The sequence below is a fragment of the Acomys russatus genome, chromosome 15, assembly GCF_903995435.1.
Source record: "Acomys russatus chromosome 15, mAcoRus1.1, whole genome shotgun sequence".
NCBI classification, from domain to species: domain Eukaryota; kingdom Metazoa; phylum Chordata; class Mammalia; order Rodentia; family Muridae; genus Acomys; species Acomys russatus.
Window position 1 is genome coordinate 22997039 of NC_067151.1, and position 7465 is coordinate 23004503.

The following is a 7465-nucleotide window of genomic DNA, read 5'->3' on the forward strand; positions in this document are numbered from 1 at the left end:
CTAGAAATGATCATAATGAGTGAGTTAACCCAGAAGCAGAAAGAATCAAATGGTATATACTCACTTATATCTGCATACTAGCCCAAGGGGCATGTCCCACGAAAGCCTTCACTTACCAGGAAACTGGGACAGAGGGGAGGGCATCCTATTGGGACTCTAAATGAGAGACGCATGGGAGAATAGCAAAATAAAAGGATACAGAGGGTCCTAGAAACCTACAAGCAGAACAATATGATAGGCAGATTTGGGCCCAGGGGTCCCGCTCAAACTAAGGCACCAGCCAAGGACAATACAGGAGGTAAACTTTAAACCCCTTCCCAGATCTAGCCAATGATCAGAATATTCTCAACAGTTGAGTGGAGAGTGTGATATGACTTTCTCACGTACTCTGGTGCCTCACATTTGACCATGTCCCCTGGAGGGGGAGACCTGGTGGCACTCAGAGGAAGAACAGCAGGTTGCCAAGAAGAGACTTGATACCCTATGAGCATATACAGGGGGAGGTAATCCCCCTCAGGAACAGTCATAGGGGAGGAAAATAATGGGAAAATGGGAGGGGGAGGGAGGAATGGGAGGATACAAGGGATGGGATAAACATTGAGATGCAACAAGAATAAATTAATAAAAAGAAAAAAAATGCAAAAAAACCCTTACCAATAATTTTCTGTTTATTTTAAGAAATACTAACAAATACTGATCTGTTAGAATGTGGCAAGTAGACTTTGAAGGTGATTTCCATATACTATGTATAGATATAAAAGCAAATAAAAGAATAAACTCTTAATTTTGCTTATTTTTTTCTTTTTTTATTTAAATAATTTATTCAGATTACATCCTGGTTGTTATCCCTTTACTTGTATCTTCCAATTCCCCCTCCCTCCCTCTTTCATCATATTCCTCTTCCTTAGACCTGTGACAGAAGGGGACATCCTCTCCCACCATATGAGCACAGCCTATCAGGTCTCAGGCCTACCTCCCTTTACTCTGAATGCCACCAGGCCTCCCCACCAATGGGAAGTGGTCTAACGGGGGCAAAAGAGTTCATGTCAGAGTCAGGCCCCACTCTCCACACAACTGTGCATAGTGCACTGTCCATTGGCTAGATCTCAATAGTGGTTCTAGGCTAACTGTGTGCATTGTCCTTGGTTGCTAGAGTAGTTGGTGCAGGCCCCCTGGGGCCAGCTCCGCCAGCCTTGCCGGTCTTCTTGCAGGGTTCCAGGACCCACTGGATCCTTCTATTTCCCCATTTTCCCATACCTCTCTTACCTGCTTAGGCCTTAACATTGTTAGTTTTCACACTAGTAGGAGCAGGGGCATGAGATATGGGCTGAGTGAAATCATAAAGCCCTCTTTTATATGTAAGAAGCTAAGCTGCTCAAAAATTTAGATGGTTATCAGTTAATTTGAAAGGAGATTCTCTTAAATAAATGTGATAATCTATGTACTTATTAATTATGAATAAATAAATCAGTTACTATATTAAATTACATTGTTATTTTGAAAATGTTTATTTTTTCAGTATTTAGAATTATGATATTTTTCTTTGTGTGTGTTTGCCCTCATGTATATGTTTCACTTATGATTCTAGTGCCCAAGAAGTCTTAACAGGGTATCATATCCCCTGGAAGTAGAGTTACCTGCTGGGTGCACTAATGTGTAATCCAAGACCTTCTACAAGAACAACATTTGCTTTTAGCCATAAAGCCCTCTCCCTAGCCCCAAGTCCTTTAAGATTTTAAACCTAGGTTTTTTAAGCAGAAATTGCTCATTGTGGTGTCAACTTTTATTAATAAATTAGCTGTGAAAAACAATGTTTTCAATTAACCTTTTAAAGAGAACCTGGTAACAGCACTGTATATTTAGTAACACAATACCAAGACTGTCTAAAACTAAATGAATGGTCCCTTGAAATTTCTCATGTTGGAAAACATAAAATCTCAAAATTTGTAGTTATGAGCTGCTGATAAAGGGGAACCTGCAACATTTGTCTTCTCTGTCTGGGTTACTTCATTTACCTGAAATTTTCATTATTTCAATTACCTTCACAGCTGAATAGTATTTTATAGTGCAAATTTATGATGTTTATTATCTAGTAGCAAGGCTAATCACTTTTACACCATTGTGAATGGAGGGGAAATAAACACGGCCTAGCAAGTACCAGTGGAGAAGGATGTTGAATCCTATATACATATACAATAGCGTGGTATAGCTGGGTCATACTGGATCACACTCTTTTTTTTTTTTTTTTTTTTTTTTTTGAGGATTTTCCACACTGCTTTTCACAGTGGCTAGACCTGTTTAGCTATACTTTGAAAATAAATGAGGGTTCTCTTTTTTCTACATTACCTCCAGCATTTGTCTTTGGTTATTTTCTTAATCCTTGCCACTCTCGCTGGCTAAAATAAAATGTCAATGCTCTCGCTATATCTACTGATAATAAAAAGCCAAGTCCTTGTATTTTATTTAGAAAAGCTCACTCCTCAATGCTAAGTTCAATATTACGACCACTGGAGGGTAATTGAGATAGCCTCACGTAACTATTTGTATATATACTCAAATACCTTTAAAGAAAAAATGTATATAATTAGATTAAAAATATGCAGGCTCTACAACAAAATTTGCTGGGAAACTGAAATTCCATATCGTTTTTGATTGGAAGAAAGCATAAAACATAGCATGAGCAAATATTTATTTCTTTTTATAGACACTGTCTAAGTGAAGACTGTAAATTTGCCGGTAGAGAACAAGGGTGAAAGTATTTCTGGATAGTAGGAATGTCCATTTTTTTGGTAAAATTAATTTTAACTTTTTAATATGTGGAACAACATGCAAGAAGATTCTGCACAATAAAGAAGACCGTCATTGAGACAAAGAAGCAAATATATAGACATTGTTAAGATTTTTACCAACTATGAGCTAACATAAAATATATAAAGAATTCAAGAATCTATATTTAAGAAAACAAATAATAATTTAAAGATGGGATACACATCTACACAAAGGCTTCTCAAGAGAAAGCCAAACAACTGTGAAACACTTAAGGAAATAGTCAACATCCTTAGCAAATCACACCTCCTCTGAGATTTCATCTTACACCTGTCAGAATGGCTAACATCAACAGAACAAGTGAGAGTTCCTGGATAGGATAGAAGGTGTGGAGTAAAGGAACAGACATCCATTGATGGTGGGAGTGAAAACTCCTAAAGTCACTATGGAAACAATGTGGAATACCTCAGAAGATGGGGATCAATCTACCTAACTATCTAGCAGTACCACTCTTGGGCATGTACACAAAGGACACTTCATCCTACCACAGAAATTTTGTCAACTATCTTTATTTCTTCTCTACTTATAACATCTAGAAATAAACTCGATGCCCATCAATGAAAGAATGCATAAAGAGAATGTGGTATGTTTATACAGTAAGGTATTTATTACCCCATCACTAAAAAATGGTATTATAAAATTTGCAGTTAATTGCATGGGACTAGAAAAATCATCCATATTGAGGTATTCCAGAAGCATAAAGACAGATATGGCATGTATTTGCTTATATGTGAATAATAGCTGTTTGTCGATGATGAGCAAGCAGCAATCCTCAGAAGCACAGAAGATAAATATAGAGTAAGAGTCTAGAGGGAACGGATAGATTTTCTTGAAAAAATAAAAATAAAATTGCTATATGGATGGGAGTTGAGTCTAGATGATCATATGAGGAGGGGGAAGGAGTGGAGGTAATGGAAGGAAATCCAGGGGAGAGAAGGAGAGAGAGAGTGGGATGGGGAGAGAGAGAGAGAGAGAGACAGAGAGAGAGAGAGAGAGAGAGAGAGAGAGAGAGAGAGAGAGAGAGAGAGAGAGGGAGACAGAGAATTGTTTGAAGGCTGTTGGAAAGGTGCTATGGAAACCTATTACAGTAGAAAATTTCTAGGACATATACATATATGAAGGCAATTTAAATAAATTTCCAAATAATGGCAGAGTCAAAATCTGAATTGACCATTTCTTTTCACCCAAAAAAGCTTCCAGTGCCAGAATTAGGTTATAATTAAGTGAGTTGTTGTCCAAACGTACTGAAAAGGAATTCCCAAACAACCCAGGCTATTGTCAAGACTATAGGAAACTCTCCAAAAATCTGCTATATTTTTAAAAATTAACCAATAAATCAATAAAAACCTAGCCACTAGACTGAATGTTAACAATTAAACCTGCTCCAAGAAGGTTTCTCCAATAGAGTGACAGTGGGTAGATCAATAAAGGCAGGCAAGCCCCGGGTTCAGGAGTAGTTGCACGACATTTATTGACTTTACAGTATTTTTGTCTACTTTTATACAGCTACAGTTTCATGGAGATTTTGGGGTTTTTTAATTGTTTGTTTGATTTTGGGAGTTGTGGTTGCACTGGGTTTTTGCTAAGTTTTTAAGAAAGCAGATAAAGTTGGTTTAGTAGAAAGATGAAAAGGTTCTAGAAGAACTGTGGTAAAAAAGAATATGATTCAAATATATGTAAATTTAAAAATCATATAATCAATACCAATAATACTAATGAAAATGATAATAATGATGGAAAAGTACATATAACAAAAATTAAGTTAACACATTTTCAAAAAACAAGGTCATTATCAAGGCTCACAAGAAAGTTAATTACCTGCTCTCATACTTCTCTACCTTCATTCTTAAAAAACTATTTCTCCTTTCTCCCTCTCTCTCTCTCTCTCTCTCTCTCTCTCTCTCTCTCTCTCTGTCTCCCTCTCTCTCTCTGTCTCTCTCTGTCCCTCTACTTCTCTCTTCTTCTACCCTGACTATGGTGGTCATTTTGCTTTTCTTTGAAAATATAAGCAAGTTTCTTCATTATAAGTACTTTTCAACGAGGTCTAGTATTCCTACTTACATACTGCAATCCCTCTTATATCCTACGTCTTGTGAGGACTTGATTTCAAAAATAAACCACACAGAAACCCAACATAGATCACATCGTCTTTCTTAGAATGTTCCGCATCTTAGTTACTTATTTACCTGTTATCATTATGATCAGATACAACAGGTAATGTTACCTATACATTTTATGTATTCTCTTTATCCCATTAAAAAACTTAGTTTCAAGCAAAAATTAAAATTCTACCTTTCTAGTACATGCCATTGAAGATCAGAATACAAAGGTAACTTTATTATTTTTTTATTTTAATTTTTATTAATAATTTTATTTATGAGACAGGGTCTCTTTAAGAGGTCCTGGATGTCCTAGGCTTGGTACGTAAACCAAGCTAAGTTTAAAATCACAGAATCAACCTGTCTCTTCCTCCTGAGTGCTGGCATTAGAGGTGTGCCCTACCACAACTCTCTTAAGTCATGTTATTTAAGTCATGATTATTTAAATGTTTAAATCAGGTTCCTAGAGGCATTAAAGCTGTGCCTACTGTTGTCACTTGTGCATCAATAGGTGGCAGAGAGGAGAGAGGCCATGTCTATGCTCAGTGTTCTGACCAATGCACATCTGAATGATTAGTAGCCTCATATTTCCTGAAAAACAAGAGTGAACCTGAACAACCACCATGCTGGAGGCAGAGGGCGAGGACAGGGAGCTAGCTTGAGGTGACCACCAGTTCAGTGCTGCACAGGCTTGGCGGCAGGGCAGAACTGGAGACACAAGTACAGTGACAAACAGCTTGATGTGAGTAGCTGGTGATGCCACCTGGGACCACAGTGGGGTCCCGGCCTGTGCTGCAACTGAGGGCCATGTCTTCATACATGGGACAGCAGCAGCAGGGCCCTGTTACCAGGTGGACATTCCTGGTCTGGGGTGCTGCCTAGAGACATGCTGATATATGAGGCTTGTGAAGAATGAGGCCCACCCCTCACATGGGCATCATAGGAAATCTGGCCCTGGGGTCATGATAATCTGATCCCACCCCTATCCAACTGTAGTATACATTCAGAAGAGCAGGCCCTACACATTGTGGAAATTGTTGATAAGCCAGCAATGAGGATATGAACCTAGGAGAGTTTGCGCTACCATTCATCTCCTAAAATATGGCACAGACAAAGGAATGACACCCTCTTTCCTCTCACCCTTTACCACCTGTGGCAGGTGGAATTATGAGATAAGGAGAGCTGTCCCTGTCCCTCCCCAGCTGCAGCACAGAGGATATCAGGCCATGTGCCTTTCCTGGGCAGCACAATAGAGCTGACTTTGGTGGCATAGACACAGGTGTGCTGGCCCAGAGGTTGTGAGCGTAGGAGAGTTGGTCCTGCCATTTGTCTGCTGTGAGGAAGAGATGTGCATAAATCTGCCCCACCCCTTTAATTGTCACCTATGACAGGCATAATAGATGGGCCCTGGGTCATCAAAGCGGGACAGCTGGCCATGTTGCTCACCAGCAGCAACATTATGGAGAGCAGGGCATCTATCTCGTTTGGGCAGCTCGGTAGAGTTGGCACTGGTTTGGGGGATTTCTGATGAGCCAACAATAAGGGTGTGAGAGCAGGAGAGCTGGAAGGCTAACCAGTTCAGATACATCTTCAGCCTAAATCCAGAGCTTTGAAATGGCCCACCTCAACATCAACTCCATTCATGAACTGCTGAAGTACATGACGGAGCCTGAGAGGAGTCCCAGTGAGCTTCCAGTATTGAAAGTGTAGAAGAAGACAGAAGACTTGTACCTGACCCACAGGTCATTGTAATGGACATTGGCGAGCAAAAAGAGGGGGGAAAGGGTATGCTGTGGGACACACTGACACACTAGACCTTCCAGAATGAATTTTTTTCTGTTATGGGGGAAGACTCCAGTATATATATATATATATATATATATATATATATATATATATATATATATGTGTGTGTGTGTGTGTGTGTGTGTGTGTGTGTGTGTGTGTGTGTGTGTGTGTGTGTGTGTGTGTGTGTGTGTGTGTGTATGTTGGCAAAGGAGATGATATAAAGATAGCAATGGAACTGTATGAAATATTTGCAGGTGATGTAACTGAAAAAGTTTAAATTTCCAACATCTATTAAAACTGTATGTGTACAAAGTGACAGAAAAAAATAAACATAACACCTAATTCAGTCATGCTCAAAGAGGTATTTAAAAAACCATTTCTTCAAAAAGTTATTAGAAAATCAAATAATCACATGAACATTAAATAAGACCCCTCATTAAGAAAATACAAAAAAATAATAATAAACTACTCCATAGGCATTAGAAAGTAAAAAGGGAAAAGGAGACAGAAATAAGAATGAGGAAGAGAGAAAATGGAAAGTAGAAGTGAATGCAGAGATATAGAGGACAGAGGAGAGAAAGAATGAAGAGGAAGAAAGATTCTAAAGAATGGAAAGACAGGGAGGAGCGAGGAGAAAGAGAGGGATGGGAGAAAGGAATGAAGGAAAAGAGAGAGAGGAGAATGTAAGGCAGAGCAATAATATGTTGAAGCATATCTCTTAAAATCTGCTACCTATAAATTGTATCACTAAT

At 38.7% G+C, this 7465-nt stretch overlaps 1 non-coding gene across 1 annotated transcript; it reads left to right on the forward strand.

Annotated features, from left to right (window-relative positions):
* Nucleotides 1-5381: 5381 nt before the first annotated feature.
* On the forward strand, nt 5382-5514 carry LOC127199691 (small nucleolar RNA SNORA17). The gene has a single exon (XR_007831966.1). It is a non-coding gene; the product is annotated as a small nucleolar RNA SNORA17 (small nucleolar RNA).
* Nucleotides 5515-7465: the final 1951 nt, after the last annotated feature.